This window comes from Anser anser (genome assembly GCF_964211835.1).
Source record: "Anser anser genome assembly, chromosome: 7".
NCBI lineage: Eukaryota > Metazoa > Chordata > Aves > Anseriformes > Anatidae > Anser > Anser anser.
The window spans coordinates 31,389,235-31,407,744 of NC_139727.1; the positions used below are offsets into that span (position 1 = coordinate 31,389,235).

At 38.8% G+C, this 18,510-nt stretch overlaps 1 long non-coding RNA gene across 1 annotated transcript in view; it reads right to left on the reverse strand.

Moving 5' to 3' along the window:
- Positions 1 to 6,486, reverse strand: part of LOC310902156 — a 30,292-nt gene extending 23,806 nt beyond the window's left edge. The window contains exon 1 of the long non-coding RNA XR_014586522.1: positions 404 to 6,486. This is a non-coding gene — a long non-coding RNA (uncharacterized lncRNA). The remainder of the gene's footprint in view (positions 1 to 403) is intronic.
- Between the last annotated feature and the right edge of the window lie 12,024 nt (positions 6,487 to 18,510).

The following is an 18,510-nucleotide window of genomic DNA, read 5'->3' on the forward strand; positions in this document are numbered from 1 at the left end:
TCTCTCATACATAGCCCTGTGCAGCTCATCTGAGTAGGCTATTAAATATGAAAAGTCAACCTGTAAATGAGGATGGATTGGCTGCGGATGCTATTCAGTTTGTGCTGCCAGCACGCGCTACGTGCCATCCCTGCAAGGGTCACAGCTCGCTGCCATAAAAGAGAACGATGCCTCGGCGAGGTCACAGCACAGGATACAGTGGAACATATGTGCTGGGTGATACTCCTCATTGACCATCCTGTAGAGGTAAAAGCAAACACTCTCCTGCCTTACAATAGGCATATGCTAAGCACAGAAGACTCAAAGTCCTGAAGCTTCTAGCTCCATAACACAGTCTTTGCCTGGCCAAGAAGAGCTGAACACTTAGAGACAAGAAATGGAGAGTCTCAGAGTATCAACTCACCGTGCTCCAAGAAGCTTCAGAGGCTGGATGTACAGATTGGTCCCAGGAAGCAATGTCAGCTTCAGTAGTATTTGCTGCTTCATTTTATCCTGTCATCAGGGATTTAAATTACTCAGTGTTTCCAATGACAGCACAGCCCTGTTTCCAGTTTGAGACCCACACAATTCTAGTATTTGGCTTTTGCACTTGGCTTGATGGCCAGAACTTGGCCACATGTATCTCATATTTTTCCTAGTTCCCCTAAACAGCAGCCAGGGAATTTCTATTATATTTCCTGAGGGAAATTCCAGTATAACCAAAATACAATGCCCTGTGATTTTCTGTGCATTTCTTATTCTGTCTTTTAAGTGTCCACCTTATGTTGCAAAATAAATTTGAAAATGTTCCCAAAGGGTTAATATTTTTATAGAAGTGTTTTGTTATAGAATTTAACTAGTCAACAAACTGCCTGTAGCCACCAAAACATCTGCTATAGATGCCCTGAGAGCCATCTATAAACAGATAACATTCCCATCTGCAAGGTGTGGATTATAGACACTATTTATGTTAAAGCCATGTATTTAAAGACTAAAGAGACTAATCTTTACTCAGGAGCTACTGCACTGAGTTACAAGGAACAGTTGGTTCTCTAGTACAGAAAGGACACTACTCAACAATCCATGTACATGTTAAAGAGCAGCACTTGGGAGAAAGAGGAACAGTCTTTTTTGCTGTTTTGAGGGGTTGAATGCACATAGCATTCATCACCCAATATAGAATTTGCCTAGGATGACAAACTTAAAACAGCAACACCACTTTGCTCCTCAAGAAAAGCATATCACACAGTCTCAAGTGACCACCCTAGTCTGGGTGCTCCTGCCAACACAGGACATCTGCTCATAAACAACTCAATTTCTTGGCAAAGATAGTTTTGGCCTCACTGCAGATAACTCCTGTCACTGAGCAAAAAAGTTGAGTTAGAACTAAAGTTCAACCTGTAATGTAAAATCTAAACCCAGGTTGTGATTATCCCAATGGAGATTGGGTTTTACAGTTAGTGACCACCTCTTGCAACACAACTCTGGGCAAATGTGAAGTTTGATTTATTTACTAATGGAAGGATACAGGACATACCATGATAACTGCAAATACCAAAGTATCTGGAGGCATTCTGTGGGTCAGGGATAAGAAAAGAAACAATATATACAGCACTCAGAATGGCCATGAAATTTCCCTCCCTTAGACTCTGTTCCAGTTACGTCAGGAATAAAAATCAATATCTAAGTTGGTCTAAGTTTTGTTTTGTACTTATTGAAATATATCACTATGTATTTTTTGGTTAAAGAAAATGGTTTTTTGAGGGGTGCAGGAGAGTGGGAGGGTGTTTGTTAGCAGCATTTCTGCCTTTAAACAAAAGCTATTGCCATGGGGTGGTTTTAGTGGATGAAATATACTTGTCTCATCTCTTAAATGGTTTATGTTGGAAACTTAGAAATGATTTTAATTCTTGGAATAAAAGTTGGTAGAACATTCCTAATTCACTATTCAGGCTGACATTTTTGAGTCACATTAGGAGCATTAGGCACCCCCATTCACAAGCCTTATGTACATCAGAGAGAAGACCTATGCTTGGGTCTTCTTACCTTGAAGAATTTAAAAGATAACTGTCCTTTGTTCTTCGATTCTTTTCAGCTCAGCTGCTCAGCTTTTGGGATGGATTCCATCCCCCCCCCCCCCCCCCCCCCCACTTGCACTATGTTTAGTATCACTTCTTGCACTATGTTTAATATCACTTAAGCTCACAGCTTTCAGCAGAGTTGCTCTTGAGTTTCTCTGACATGATTGCATGGAAAGATCTGACTGAAGTCATTGTGAAGACGCTTCATTATCATTAAGAGATCATGGTAATCAGAGGAGGTTCATGAGGACTGGAAGAAAGCAAATGTCACTCTTATAAAGACGGGAAGGAATGAAGACACAAGGAACTACAGGCTGGTCAACCTCACCTTAACCTCTGGAAAGGTGACAGGCAAAAATGATCAGAGAAAGCTATTTTCAAACATATTAATTAGAAGAAGGTGATTGAGAGCGGTGAGCAAGCATTTGTAAAGTAACAACTTCTTACCTAACTAAACTTCTTACCTAACTTCTTAACTAACTCTGTGATTCTGTAAGCTTGAGACTGAAGATGAAAACTGATCCAGCTCCTTTTACCTGACAAATTCCAAGCTGCTGCCTCTCATAATTCTCTACTTGGAAATTTAGTAACTAAGTAACAGATGGACTATGGATTGCATTTAGTTATGTCTGCATTTAATTTATTAAATAACTCAATAAGAACTCTAATTAGAAGAACAACTCAAATTTCCAGGTTCAGGCAGGAAAATGTAAATCTTTAGTTCAGAAAATAGCCCAAGAGCTTCCAGTTAGTACTTTCCTAACAGTCCAAACTTGGTGACTGTCCTTGTTAGTATGGCCTCCAGTCTAATAAGACTGCATTAATCTGTAGTCTAATAGGCCAAGGAAAAAAGGTACACACAGGTCAGTGCAGTGTTCCAGAAATCAGTTTGTTGGTCTGTCAATTAGAACACATCAAGTTACTTGAAATTTCACTTCACATAGTATTGTCACAAAACAAGGAATTCCCCAAAACAAAAACACTCCCCCCCCCCCCACCTAATCACCACCACAAGTTGTGTTTCAATGCATCCTCCTAAGCTATTGAAAAAAAAAAAAAAGGTGTCTGGACTTATCTGTTGATTTTTTTCTTCAGTTCTGATGATATTGTAATAGCAACGTCCTTTTAGCAACACTCTGCTTATGTCAAGACTGTGTCATCATGTTTCAGGAATATAGTCTATCTTTCTTGATGACGTGGGTGAAATAAACGGATATCCAGCACTGATTTCAAAGGAAACAGGACAAGGTCCCAGCAGTAAGAAGTTAAAAGGGAACTAGTGAATTATGTGTTATATCATTGCTTGTATAATTTGCATTGAAAATGTGAGATATTAAACACAAAAAAGCAGCTGCCTGGCAGAGATCTATTGCATGCTTGCTCTTAATACCCTGTGAATCAGAGTGCATATATTAATGTTCGGGAATTGAAACTCTCTTAATACCCTGGTGGGATTAGTTGGATTGCTGGTGGGTGAACGTGTATCAGTGCATGTGTATGTCTGAAACATTTCTTACTCACTTCCTTCTCTCAGACACATCAGGGAATAATTTCTTCTCCTTCCATGTCTATCAGGTGGGAAAAATATACCATTATCTTCCATTTTATTACAAATAAAATAATCACCAACTTACAGTTCTGGAATATCAATTGCCTCTCTAAATAATAAAGAAAGCCTAATGATGATTAATGGTATTTGAAAGCCTGTATCATAAACCTGTTAAACATACTTGACACTGTATGTTCAATTGTAATACTACCCCCCCCCCCCCCCCCCCCCCGTATGCCCTCACAAGACATTTTACTGAATATTTTTAATTTAGGGGGATGGGGAAATAAAATAAAATAAAATGAAATAAAAAAATCAACAAGTGAACAACACTAGCTGCCCCAGGAAGAATAGTTACAGAAGTTCAACATAGTGTATGAGCCCTGACTTAAAAAGCTGGTGAGTATTCATCACTTTATTCCTTCTTTTTCAATAATATTCATCAATTTGCCAAAGAACTTTCTATTTATAGCATTCATCTGTTGTTGATATGGACCTCTGACTCATAATGGTCTTAATACGATTATTAGGATAACTGAATACTTTTGTTTGTGTTACATAAAGCCCTGAACTGTGCGCTTAGTTAGGTACCTTACTTAGATTGTTGTCAGAAGACAGGGTGAGGTGGATACTGAGCATCAAAGCTGAGTCCCAACAGAAGCAGGGCAGTGAAGAGGATGCAGAAGCACAGAATGTTCACAGCCCCTGAGGGAGTTACTTGTAAGAGTGATTTATGAGTGGAAATAGCAGAAGAGTGATGGAATAAAAGGCATGAGCACTAAAGATGGATATGGTGACAGTCTTGGGTTTTGAAATGTGACAAGGTTAAGGAGATAATTCAAGGTCTACATGTTTGAAAAAGATATTTTACAGACAAATGAAAAGGACAGACTGTTAGTGTCCAGAAAGAGTGAGACCAGGACAGTAAGGCAAAGGGTGACAGAGAGTGACAAAAAGATGAGACAACATGCTGGTAGAAAGGACAGAAGCATTCTGGAGAGACACAGCAAAGAAAGGAAGAGAGTATAACGTACAGATAGAGAGGAACACTGATTCTTTTTGACATTAGAAGAAATTAAATCTGTGGGATCATGATCTCCTTGTCTGGGAGGAATCAGAACACGTGTTCCCAGTGTCAGAGATCATATAAACTATCTAATGGGAATAGAGATAAGACAACATACAACCTTGTGATTGCAGTTCGTATTGGGGCAAATGATGCCAATCTCATACTAGAATGGATCAAAGTTAACTGCAAACTGTGGTCCTAGAAAGATGGTCCTGGGTGATTTTTTAACTCTATAGAATGAACAAAAAGACCAGGAAGATTAACAGGTGGCTCCTAGACTTAATATTCTGAAGCTTTAAGATGTTGGCCAGCAGGAAGCATTCATGGGGAGAGGACTGCAGGTAGATGGACTCCACTGAAATCCAAGCAAAGCTGGTAGAATTGATTGTTTCCACCAAATAGAAGATTTTCAGGACTTCTTTAAAACTACAGAAAAGAAATCACAAATGTAGTAACAGTTAGGAGTATCAGCATATATAAAAAAAAGTTAGAGAAATGAAATTCTAATAGGGAGGAGAGAAGTTATTTGGACAACAGTTTTAAATGAAAGAATCTGGTTGAGAAATTGAATGTGTTTAGAGAAATTAATATAAGATTATTGTACCTTATTGCAAAGGAACTGGGCAGCAGAGTAGAAGGGACTGGACTGAGCTAGACTGATTAATGTAGGAAATAAAAGTAGCTATAGAAGGCAAACAGAACAGATCTGGGAAAACAGTTGTCTTCTGCAGAGTTACTAAAAGACGTACAATGTTCGAAGGAGATAGAAATAAATATGAAGTGATTTGAGAGACTCAGTAAAAGGAAGAGTAATATAATCACAGGAAAATGTAGGTTTGAAGAGATGTCTGGAGGTCTCTAGTCCACCCTCCTGCTCAAAGCAGAGCTAACTTCAAAGTCAGATCAGATGGTTCAGGCTTTATTCAGCTGAATTCTGAAACTTTCCAAGGATGCAGATTTCACCACCTCTCTGAAGACACTCTGCTGGAGTTGCATATGTGGCTTTGTAAAGACACCCAAGGTCAGAACTGTTTACAACTTGAAAGTTCTTTGATATTTCTTAGACAGATGTTACTAGGAAATATCTCATTCTAACAGACAAAACTTCCAGATTAGAAACTCAGCACAAATGTCACTAGCAACATTAAAGACTACATAGATTTCTTTACTGAATTCTGAAGAAATCAAACAGGACTGGAAGCATTTTATCATAACATATCTTGAGTTGGAAGAGACCCATAAAAATCATATCCAACTCATGGCTCCACACAGGACCACTTAAAAAAATCAGACCCTATGTCTGAAAATATCGCCCAGATGTTTCTCAAACTCCAGCAGGCTTGGTGCTGTGACAACTTCCATGGGGAACCTGTTCCAGTGGCCAACCACCCTCTCAGTGAAGAACCTTTTCCAAACACCCATCCTGATACAGCTTCATGTCATTCCCTCCAGTTCTATCTGGTCTTTTAATTTAAATAGATTATGCATAACATTTTAGGGAAAGGTGCTGATTTAAATAGTCTTGGATAGTGTGATCAAAGAGTGAATATTAAACGGAAAAAATTTAAATGTAAATGCAATAAAAGATGCAAAGTTCCTCATAGTGGGAAGCCTTGCCAGTTTGCAGACTGATGCTGCTGGAGTGCGTGTATGGGATTGTCTCACAGAGAGCCCAGAGATTCTGTGATACAGGAACTAGCAGGAGAGTTTACATTAAGATGTTCAAAAGTAGAAAGCCAGGCTTTCTACTATTGAAACAGGCTTTTACAACCAGTGCTTTTGATGCAGATAAATAGTCGTCACCCCCCCACCCCCCCAATGCTTATTAGATACATTATTGTGTTAGCTGGCATTGCTGAAAGGTGGTGAAGCAATTTATTAAACTGAGGAGAATATTTCATAGATTGCATTTGATGGATGTTGGCATTTCCCAACAGTTTTAACAAAGCAACTCCAAAGTTGACATTCATTTTTATCTTTTGAATGGATGATAGGACATATCATTCATATGAAATAATCAAAGAGAAGATGCGATTTACCACAGTGAAGAAAATGGTCCCTTATGATCTGTGTCAGATGTGCTGAAAAACTGGCGCTAAACTGAAAGGTGATGATAATGCATGTGACAGAAAAGCACGAACAACAGATGTTTTCACAGTTGAAAAACAATATGTATAGGTCTTAATTCAGTATTTATTATCTGGGGTTATTAACCTACAGTCCGTCAAATGAAGAGTTTGCTGCACTAAATATGAAAAATTATATGAAGCTGTGTGTACATCTGACGAACAAGAGCCTTATCCTAAAGAAAAATGGCATGAAACTTGCTCCTCCAACATCCAATGGGCAGTTCTCTGTCCCAGATCTGTCCCAGATCTGTTCCTAGATCTGTCCCAGATCTTTGGATTGACTATTTATGGTTAAAAAGAATTGTTGTCAATAACAATGGCTGAAAAAGGTCTGGATTAAGGCTAAAACTTGATAGGTTCTTTTTTTTTTTTTTCCCTTTTTTTTTTCCTTTTTTTTTCCCTTTTTTTTTCAGAATTGACGTACACGGTGTCGTAGTTCTGAACTTAGGACTAGGTTACATGGTAGCTTTGCAAAATGCTTGAGATGGGATGAGTCCACCACCCCTGAATACTGCTCCATTCACAGGCAAGTGAAAATCATTAATTTATAATTCAAAGCATAAATTGATTTCTCAGATGTTTTCTTTCCCCTGCTCCTGGGATTTATTTATTTAGTTAATTGCAAGGAGTGCCTTGTTTTGGCTAACAAATATATGACATTTTTAAATTATTGTGGGAAGCCCCAGATCTCTTTCTATTTCAAAGCATGCTAGGTTTCTTTCTTAGGAATGAAAACAACAAACTGTGAGTTCCCTGTGACAGGGAGACACCTGTAGTTGATTTCATGTGTCTTGTAATAAGAGGTATCAAAGTCCATAGGACATCTTTGCTTGACTGCACTCTAATTTTGCCTGTTGACCCCTGAAATTGCCCTGGTTTCTGAATCATTAACTGATCTTCTCTGCTGGAAATCACAAGTTGGTTCTTTAAGTCTACCAAAACCCATAATTTTTATTTTTCTTTTCATTCTTTCAAAGGGAAACAAACTGTGGGAGCATATTCAGCAAACAAGGTGTCTTTTTCTCCTTTAAAGACTCCATGTATTAATGATTATTTTGGAATATAATTATTTTGGAAAAAAAAATTGAAGAAAAGAACAGAAATCTTGCTACCCATTGCAATCCCTGCATAAGCTTTCCCTTTCTTTCATATCGGAAATTAGCTACAGAAGAAGAAAACAATCTAAAAATGAAACAAGTTTATCCAGCCAACTCTTTCCCCCTTGCTTTCCATGACCTTGGACTGCACCATTAGCTTCTCATATAGAACAAAGCTTTGCAGCAAACAGTTTGGGAAAAGAAATTAACAAAGATCTTGATACTACATGGCTAAAGATTTTCCACAAGATTTATGAGATGGGAACTTCAAGTACTGAAAACACAATGCTCACGTCACATTTTTTGCAAGCTTACTGCTTCTGTTTAAAATAGCTCCACAGGCTTTCCCATAACTGAGTGTTCACTGCTATACCACCTTCAGCTTTGATCTCGTTAGAGGTCTCAGGCAGAGCAAGGTCAGACCGTCAGACCTAGCTGGTTCATGAATGTAGTTTTCAAGGAAGGCTGTGTTGTCAGAGGGATGCAACACCAGTAATTCCAGAGGAACTACTTTTATCTCTAATTTTGTGTTTTTCAATACAAAACTAGCGATTAACCATCCTGTTATGGGGAATAAGTTGGGTACACATCTCTGAACATAGTGAAGTCCAATATGTTCTCCATAAACATGTACCTATGAAAAATCTCATAATTTCTTCAGACCTGGGTTGCAAAGATTAAAAGTGATTACCCCGTGGAAAGAATGCAGCTAGAATGTCAGAATATTGTTCCAATCTGACTTTCATGATACACATAAGCATAGAGAGTCATCAGGATTAATTTTTCAGTGTTTGTAGTCATGAAAGTAGCACATGAAAGGACTGAATGCCACCAGCAGATCACAGAATCATAGAATGGCTTGGGTTGTAAAGGACTTTAAGGATTATCTAGTTCCAGCGTCCCTGCCATGTGGGATGACCTTTGCCATCAATTCTAATTTTACATTAGGTTTTGCTACCAATATGATAAAGAGAGAAGAGGTTGTTTGACAATGAAACAGCAGCAACAGAATGAGTGAATAAACAGCTGTTCACATCACCAATTTTGTGCAAATCAAACATCCAAAGATAGTCTAGGTTGGGAATAAAAAACATTTGCTTTATGTACACAGTGATGGGAAAAGTGGTTTGGATTGGCAAAGCACAGCGGCAAAAGTAGTCTGTAATTTAAGATGCAGTTTGACACAAGCACTCCATGACTACAGAGCCCCAGTAGGGAGTCAAGGTAAGATGCACAGTGATCGCTACTGAATATTTCTATGAGACCAAGGATAATACCAGTCATTCACATAGCATACTGTCATTGTTATGGAAATTGCAGAATTGCTGGAGGAGAACAGTTATTTGGGTCATGAGAAGTTAATTCTAGGTGCTATCTCTGGGGTCTTTTCATTTCATAAAGTATTTTCACAAAGTATTCATTTCATAAAGTATTTTCATAAAGTCTTGCTTTGTTTACATGACTAGATTTTTACTATTTACCATTTAATCAAAGACATTAAGAGAAAATTTTACTTTCTTTTGAAACAGGAAAAAAGAGCCTCCCGAGAGTAATAAAAATTATTTCATATTTGGATTTTTGCCAAGTAAGGTGGTTTCAGGTAAAAATCTCTTCTTCTAATCTGACTTTAGGGAGGAATTTGATGATTTTTATTTATTTTAAGAACTTTTATTGACCTGAAACTTAATTTGCATTTCCTCTGTTGAACAGTGAGACAGCTGAGGTGCTGCTCATTGAATGGTTACCCCTTCTTAGCCTTAATAAATAGACTTTCCGTAGCATGTTCCTACTCCTTCAATCCTACTTTATTATCATGGATATTTCCTTACTAGCCTGGCAACAGGTCCTTTGCTTTGTAGAATCTCTTATGTAAGTTGGTTGCATCAGCTCAAACTGTTTTCATGCATAACATCTCATCTGCATTTTCTTCATCAGCCATCACGATGCTCAACTCTGCATCTCCTGTTTTATCCCCATGAATAGCAGCTTAATGTTCTGTCCTCTTTCCAGTACTCAGAACAAATGCAGTACTCTAGTTCACAGGAGTTTATCTTTAGACCTGATGACAAGTATCCTGGATAGAGAAAAACAAATTGCCTCTTCCATACAAATGCATCATACCTGCCTAACAGTGTCACACAAGATCAAAGGGACAAGGTACCCATGAGGTTGAGAATAAAGTCACTCACATAAGTAGCTCTTCATGTCCATAGGCTTTTTTTTTTAAAAAAAAAAAAAAAAAAAGAAGAAGATTGAAGCTAAGATTCGGGATCCATGCCACATGATACATTCACTTGGCCAGGGTCTCCACATTCATTGCATACCTGGTAGCTCCCACTGATTGTAGCTGAGTACTCTTGCACTCACAGAAAAAAAATACACTTTTTGGGTTGTTTTTTTTTTTTTTTTTTTTTTTTTTTTTACTTAAATGTAATCATTGAATGGCTAGACAGAATATGCTGGAGCCTGCAACATACACACTTCTCTGCATCACACCTCCCTAGGATCTAAAATGAAGTTGAAGAGGTCAAAGACTGGTAAGTCTACTGTACTCAGAGAGGTCTCATTCTCTCACCTCTAGTTGGGAGGACAGTGACAAGCAGAAAGAAAACTTCAAACAACTTAACTACTTGCTTGCTTGTATTGAATTCAGGACTAAGCCTTAGATGCTCAAACTTGAAAATCATTAGCCAAAAATCTTTGAACACTGGGAATCTGACAACATAATATGCATGCCAAGCACAGCAGACAGGAAAGTCTGAAAGTTTTGTAGAAATAAGTAGAACAGAAACAGAAATAAATGTAAGGAAAGCATTTACTTTATTATGGAAATTTGTGAACCACAGAAGTTTCAGGGCTGTCTTCCTCAGAGACTTGGTTGCTACCCTCAGAGAGTGAGAAAGAAGAGTAACCTTGTGAGCAACATCAGTTTAATCTGCTGCAGCATGCAAGATGACCCCAAGAAAGATGGGCAGAATCAAACAATTTAATTAAAATAATAATAATAAAAATGTTGGTTCAGCATCTAGCTTTCTCTCTCAAAAGATCAGAAGACGTGATAAACCTAACAGTCAGTTGTACCGAGGAAATAAACATAGAGACAGAAGTTCAAGAGACAAAGGAATGCTTTGGATGTTATCAGGAATTTAAATACAAAATAAATAAATAAAATTAAATGGCATAGAGAGCCACCAGTCAAAGAGTTTATGTGGCCTGTAGCTAGGCTTAACATATGAACAATAGCAAGCAGATAACATCCTATACATTTTAGTTTTGGGGGCGCTAGAAGTTGTGCTAGATGAGAAGCTGGAAAAAAAAAAATCTCTGTCATGTTTCAACTTTGTGGATCTTGTAGCAAACAGCCTCCATCCACAAGTTAATTTTTCAGTAGCCTTAAATTGTCTCCTAGGCATTGCTCAGAACGTCAGAGATTGAATGCTAACTCCAAGAACAAACTGCTCTCAACTGTGCCTTATTAAATTATACATATGCAACCATTTAAATAAACTAACCACTGTCCTGTTTACATTATGTCTCCCAAAAGCCATGTGAAATAAATCAACCCCCTTATCTTTACAATAAATGTGTCTTGTACTCCTCCTGATATGCTGTGTCTGCACACAAGCTGTATATACATAGAGGACTGACTAAACTGTCAGGGAGCCCAGCATCTGCTCCTGCCTCTACTCTATAACAATATAGAGATTTCCTGCTCTCCATGTTCTAATTCTCATGAAAACACTGGGTAGTATGCAGGTACTTTATTAATTTGTACCCATGACTCTACTCAGAAAGGACTATAAAATAATTACATTTTTTTCCCCTTAGACAAAATAAAATGTAAACTTAATGCTTAATGTATATTCAATGTGCAAGACAGCACTCTCAGTTTCATGTGTCCCTGGGGTGGGAAAAAAAGTGTCAGTGTCTTCCTAGCTCTATTGCTTTTAATGCTCACAGAAACAGTCAGCTATTTTCTTGGTGAATAACAACATCTTTTATCAAACAGAAACTTGTGTCGTGCCTTGGCTAAGCTGAAAGTGTTGCCAGTGTAAGAGCAGTAGTGGCAACCACAACAGCTCAAGGTCCTGTGCACGGAGGCGTGAAATCATGGGAAGAGATGACTGCTTGTTTGAGAAAGAGTTACATCCTACTGTGAAAGCGGTCTTGTACAAAACCTTGAAATTATCCAAATGAACACTATGGATGAGGAAGCTGAACAGGGGGGTGGATAGCACTACTATGGCTATAGTCTTGTTAGGCTGGGAAGGAGGGAAGGTCAGGGCAAGTTAATATAAATTTAATCTCATGGTGCTGATGTTGTGAAGGCAGTTACGTGACAAAATAAGTAAATATGGGCTAACAATAATAAGTCCAACCTGGAACAGCCCTTTTCCTTTCCTCCACAGGGAGAAGATGAAATTTTGGAGCCCTTCAGCAGCTGGGTGCTACCCCCCTATTGTCAGAGTTCTTCCAGTATTTTAGGGGGGTTACCTGCTTTTTTTAGACCCCTAGTAGAAGCAAATCACTATGACCTGCTTGTTCCTCATTCCTATCAGAGGGACTAATGGGAGTCACTCACACCTGGATCACATACAGTACAGAAGAAATCAAATGGCTGCTGCAGAAGTTGCGATGGCAGATGATGCAGCAGGCCTGCTGACAGCTCTAACTAGCTAAAAGATCTGAATGTTTGATGCACCCTTGTATGACTGGGCAGACATCAGTGTCTCTCCATGACAGAGAGCCTGAGTGCGATGAACTTCAGCCATATCCTCAGAAAGATATCTTTATGTGAAAGCATAATGCTCCACTCCCCATTTACCAAATCTATACAGTTTTGCAACTGAGAACCCTCAAACACAGTTGTGGTCACAAGATCTGTAGCTGCAGGAACCAGCAAGATTTCTGACTACTCTCTGTAGAGACACTGACAACTCCTTTAAAATTGCTTCCTGAAGGCAGGTAAGAGGTTTAAGACAGGCATGATATAGAGTTATCACAAAAAAAAAAAAAATCAAATGAAAGCATGTCAGCTGTCTTTTACAGATACAAGGAAGAATCTTCTTTCATTACTTTTCTAATTAAATAAAATAGAAAAGAGTCAGCCTTCATAGGCATTACCTTTAACCACATGAAGTTTAACAAGAGCAAGTTCTGGGTCCTGCACCTGGGACGGGGCAACCCTGGCTATAGGTACAGACTGGGTGACGAGATGCTGGAGAGCAGCCCCACAGAGAGGGACCTGGGGGGTGTGGTTGACAGCAAGTTGAATATGAGCCAGCAGTGTGCCCTGGCAGCCAGGAGGGCCAACCGTATCCTGGGATGCATCAAGCACGGCATCGCTAATCGGTTGAGGGAAGTGATTGTCCCGCTCTACTCTGCGCTGGTGCGGCCTCACCTCGAGTACTGTGTGCAGTTCTGGGCACCACAGTACAAAAAGGATGTGAAACTGTTGGAGAGTGTCCAGAGGAGGGATACGAAGATGGTGAAGGGCCTAGAGGGGAAGACGCATGAGGAGCGGCTGAGGTCACTTGGCCTGTTCAGCCTGGAGAAGAGGAGGCTGAGGGGAGACCTCATCCCTGCCTAGAGATTCCTCACGAGAGGGAGTGGAGGGGAAGGTGCCAATCTATTCTCTTTAGTCACCAGGGACAGGACCCGCAGGAATGGTGTCAAGCTGAGGCAGAGGAGGTTTAGGCTAGACATCATGAAGAGGTTCTTCACCGAGAGCGTTGTTGCACACTGGAATATGCTCCCCAGGGAAGTAGTCACTGCGCCAAGCCTGTTGGAGTTTAAGAAGCATTTAGACTGTGCACTTAGTCACATGGTCTGAAATTTTGGGTAGACCTGTGTGGTGCTAGGAGTTGAACTCGATGGTCCTTATGGGTCCCTTCCAACTCCAGATATTCTATGATTCTATTCTATGGTTCTATGATTTACAAAGTATCCCCAACTCCCATTGCTCATGAACAGCAGTCACAAATCCTGATGCTGCATCAATTGTATCACTTCTGCTTTTATAAGCTCCTTCCCTTCCCTGCCCTTGAGTTTCTTATTCTCAAGCCTTTCTTGTCTCAGCACAGAAGGAAACACGTTTGCTAGAAGACAGCTATCATTATTATTTCAGAAATACCTCCTGACTCAAACTTCAACCTCATGTTATATCTAAATCACTGAGAAAAGAGAGAGAAATATTTCTCACCAACCTCTCCAGGTATACCTATTCCCCTACCCTTATAAAATCAGCTGTTTTATTATCAGGTTCAGCTGTAAAGATTCACAGGTTTCCTCCTTTATCCTCCTCCTGCATCTGTCAACACCCTCCATCTTCATTAAAGCTCTTTGGCCTCAAGTTTAGTGTATTTCATATTACTGTTTGCAAGCTCCACTTAAAAAAAACATTATTAGAAGTTTCTCACAAAACTCCACACTACTGCTTCTTTAGGGAAAGAAATTTGATAGTAGCAAACTTTTCAAACGATGTCCCTGCACTGCCTGCTCACTGAAGATCAGAGACTTTTGAAAAACTGACCTAAAATGATCTAGCTGGAGCTTAGCTGTGAATTTCAGCCTGCAGGCAATTGTCTTCTCTAGGAGAATATATCTAGTAATAAGAGTCTTAGATAACTGTATAATTGAATTTCTGTTATAATTAAAGAATAGATCATTTTCTGCAGTTTAAGAATTGAACTCTGCTTTTATTTTTTTCCCCGTGATTTTAATACTGACAAAGACAATACTGTCTTTTGCATTTGTGTAATAAAATGACTATAATGATTCTGTATCTATTGAATATTGCTTTCAAATCCTAAAATGTAATCTAGGCCCATGGAAATGTGTGTTTAGGCAAACAAACTACTCTTTCAGAAAGTTAGACATTTATGTTGGTGTTGGCTCTGAAGCACACAAGGAAACTTAAGTTGCATGAGCTGAGCTTTATTCTCTATTAATATGACATTTTCCAAATGGCACACCTCACAAAAGTTAATTTGTGAGTTCACAAAGAGTCTGGGTGTTGGTGTATTTTTTTTTCTTTCTTTTTTTTTTTTTTTTTCCTACCATCTTTTGGTGAAGGGGTAACCAAAAGGACTGTGTGACCATGGGTTCTAACTCTGAAATTGTTATCTCAAATACCATTATGAGAAAGTGGTAAACAGAACTCAAGAAAGTGTAAACTGACAGCTGAGAAAGAACCTGAACCTACCTTCTTCTGATTTCCCATCACATCTTTTAATCGGGTGAAGTTTAAAAAACAAGTTCCAAGACCGAGCAATGGTACCTAAAATTCAGTCAGTCAAACTGAGAAACAGTCTGAGTCCTAAATAGGGAACTGTGTAGCTGATGATCAGTGCTGAATGATGGAGTCTTGCCATTAATCTATAAACAGAATCTCCATTAATAATCTAAAAGAGGAACACCCAGGAAATGAGTCAGAGGAGGTTGACTCTCCGCGTAGATGCTGCCTTCTTATTATAGAGTTCTCATTCTCCCTCCTCTGTCAAAAGGATTCACACACATCTGTCATTATGGGTTAGATTAGACAGCTGGGAAAGATTTTGTGGTTTTATCTTTTTTTTTTTTCTCAATAGTGCCTAAGAATTTTCTTATGGAAAAAGAAGGGGAATAATCACATTAACATTGAAAATAAATTTTATTAGAAAGTAGTGTTCTTTAGATCTAACCAATTAGATAAAAGTTATTTAAACCACAAAAGCAGGATACAAAATTGCAAATCTCTAATATTATATCTTTTTGTATTTTCCTGTGTGTCTATGCATGCATACATACGCATATGTGTATTTACAGAAGCACTTTGAGTATGAAGATGTGTGTACATACGCAGTGATACATTTAATTTTGACTCTCTGGGAAACTTGCCTAAATAAATAAATAAATCCTTGTTTGAAATATTGTAAAGAAGTAACTTCGACCACTGTGCTTTCTGAAGAAATACAAGTTTATTAGAAGTGGGAATAGATTTTAATTGCAACCATGTCAACTAATACTGCAGAGACAATTTTGGCCAATGAGGACCCAGTGAAGATACCACTGTTAACACGAGTTCTGCAAATTTTCCTACTCTCTCCTAGACATTCCAGCATGTACCAGATCAGGAAAGAGTGTTTTCACCTCATACCATCTTCTCTGTGAAAATAAAATGTCTTGATAAGGAGAACTCGTGGCACGGACCTAGGAAATGGTTTGGGAATTCTGCACAGTACTGATGGGTTTTCTTGGAGACGTGCCAGAAGGAGACCACTGTTTTCTTAGCTTCTCTGTGTACAACTGGTAGCCTGTTAAAGCTGTAATATTTCTGATGAGATTATGGATGATGTGCTTGTCTCACTCTGCAGAACACCAAAGAAAGCAGATGTTTGTTAACCAGCAGAGGAGACTCATGCCATTATCAGTATTATGATGTCTAAAGGGGATCAGAACAGTCAAGTTAGAAAAGAGTCCTTTTCTGTGTGCTTAGAAACTCTTGTTCCCGTTCTTTAAAGTTTTTTGAGCAGCCAAACTTGAGAAGCCAAGAAACTGAGGGGAAGAAAAAAAGATGGAGGTAAGCTTTAAAACATATAGACTGAAGATCACTAAAAGATTTCCAGTGAGTTTTGTGCAAACAGAATGGATTTCAATTATGTGCCTATACTGTGGGATGAGACATAAAGTATTGAAAGGAGGATCCACATTTTGAGACTTTTATTTTTTTTTTTCTTTTCTGTCAAGGATCGCATGCAATCCATTTTTTTATTTTATTTTTTCTCTGCCCTTAGTGTTCCTGTTGTTCTTATAGTCCAGATAAACAGAGTGCAAATCCTTCCACCCTTGAAAGATTTCAGTTCTTGTACCCAGGCTTTCTTAAGAGATTTGAAATCAAATGCAACTTCCCCTCTGGGCCTGGCTTCTGCAGTTTGGGCCCTTTCTGAGCTTTAAAATTTACCTTGCTCTTCCTCAATAAATTATAAAGAATCGTTTCCCTTTTCATCAAATTATCTTCTATTTTTTCATTAAAATTAATATACTTTCAAAGAATATATATTTATATATACCTCCAAAGTAATTTTCCACTGCAAAAATGTTCTAATGGATATATTTTGACCAATCTGAAAAAAAATACACTGACACTTGCTGTGATAAGAAATGGTAAGGAAGGCTATGCGTATCATCTAATATCTCTCTAAATGAGATGCCTAAATGAAGATTTTAATTGTAGCAGTAATAGGCTTCTATTGAGTTAATGGAGCAAGCTGGGATCTTGCAGAGAACTGTTTATGAGAGCTGGATGTCTCTCTGCTTATTTTTGTGCCTCTCTGCTAACTAAAGTGGAAAGTTCAGATTTCATGAATCCTCCCCTCCAGGAAAGTCCTATTCTTGGTGCTACAGAAGTGGAGATAAGTGGGCAATACTGTCTCTTTTATAACAAGAGAAGTCATTGATGCTCTTCCCTGAGGGTGGCAATAGACTGTGACTTCTTTCCAGAAGACAGCATCTCTTGGGAGCTAAGTATGTTACTTGTAAGATGCTATAGATTCTTAATTTTAGAGTTCTCAAATGTTTTTCATTCACCTCCAGATTTGAATGTAACAGCTGCCGTGGAGACATGCACTGTCAAAGCAGAGATTGTATACATGACAGTGATGGGCCATGCTACTGACTGATGTCCACAAGGCAATTTGTGGCACCCCATGTATTCCCCAAATTCACACCCAACACCCTCTCTTAGTTTCAAGGAAGATGAAATAACTTGTTCTCATCTCTGTGGTAATGTCTGTGGTGATGAGTGTCTGGTCATAGCAACATGGAAGTATGAATGACTTTACCTGGAGAAAGACATGATGTCAAATGATTTCATCGTGAAATTAACTCATAGCTTTAAAGCAGTCTAACAGGCTAAGAACATAGTGCCTAAAAAGTCTCTTTGCTGCTGCATTGTTGAGTAATGGGAAGGGGAAACACATTGCTGATGAAATATAAATGATATTCTCCACCTTCAAACCCTGCTGAAATCTCTCCTGAGTGTCAAAAGGATGGATTACCTTGTTGATTTCCCTTGGTGCAGCACTGTATACCCTGGATCTGATCCAGGCCAGAATGTATACTGAAAATCTCCTCAGCAAGGCCCATCTGAGTTATTTCCCTTCTGGCATCAAGAAACTCAAAATGGCCATGCTGGATGGTTTCCAGTGTACGAAGTGCCTGCCTGTAAATCCCTTTGAAGTTGTTGACAGATGCTGGTACTCAGCCCGCAACATGGAGACAAAATTAAATTTGCCATAGATTTATTAGAGGTACTATTTTATATGACATACTACGACCTATCTTGCCTTTATTCCAAATTAAAGACTTGCTAATACTCTAGAGCATCCCCTGGGATTGTTTTTTCAGCATGAATCAGGAACGTGTTTCTGTGGGCTATTCCTGCTCTCCTCAAGTGGTGTGAAATGCTTGGCAGAACCCTACGTTTGCAGCATCCACCACTGTCCAAGCTGGTAACACCATTTACTGCTTTTGTGTTCCTGTTTCTGACTTTCTTCCCATCCAATGCTGTGACCAGCTAACAATGCCAAAAAGGATCCACATAATTTATCAGAAGTCAATATCCGTG